Raw genomic sequence first — 958 nt, forward strand, 5'->3', positions numbered from 1 at the left:
ACTAATTCAAATTGAGACAAGCTTCGACTGCAAAATACAGTTTGACATATCCATAAGAGAATGTAAAATATGTTATGAATAAATCTTTATATTGATTACACATCAAAATGATAAATATTTTGGATACATTGAGTTAAATAAAACATATCAAATTATCTGTTTCTTTTACTATGGAAAGCTTAAAATTATATATGTGACTCCCATTATATCTTTTATTGGACAGGACTGGTTTAGAACCTAGCAGAGGCTTGTTCAAGTCAGGGTCTTAGCAGCAAAAAGAAAATCTACTCCACTTTTGGATTTTGAAGACATGTTAATGAAGGGACGATTTACAGAAGTGTGGGCAGGAAATCCACAAAGGATGCTGAAGCATCAAGAGACTAGCAACAGAGGGGAGCAGTTAACACTCAGCCTAAACAAGGGGAGGAGATGATGTCACTAGAGCTGGTGAGCCCTGGAGGTACATTAGAGAATCAGCTAGCAGGAGCTCTAGTTAGAGAGGGACCCAGTCACTGCCAGAAGCATGGAACCAAGCAGGGACACAACCTGCCTTTGATCTTCTGTTGTGCTCCGCACTGGCTGTAGAGAATCAAGAGCCAGAGGGCAAGGGATCCTGAATGATGCCATCCTTAGAGGTCACCTCCCACTTTCCAAGGCACTAGGCAGTTCAGAGAAGAGTATTGATCACAGCAAGAAGGGGGCAAGGGATAAAGAATAACCAACACGGGGCTTGATAAAAGTTAAATGACTGAATGAGATAAAACTAACCGATGGGGACACTGATAGTATTTTCCCCACCTGGGATCTTTTTGCAGTGGTGCTTTTCAAACTATTCTGTGACACTAGGAGTTTAGTGAAATTAGGAGTTCCACAGCCATTTCTTCTTGTATCATATATCTGTATATGTATATAATCATTGAAATTCTCTGCTAAACACAACATGTACACTCAATTGTGT

The sequence above is a fragment of the Ursus maritimus genome, unplaced genomic scaffold (genome assembly GCF_017311325.1).
Source record: "Ursus maritimus isolate PB19 unplaced genomic scaffold, ASM1731132v1 scaffold_1, whole genome shotgun sequence".
NCBI lineage: Eukaryota > Metazoa > Chordata > Mammalia > Carnivora > Ursidae > Ursus > Ursus maritimus.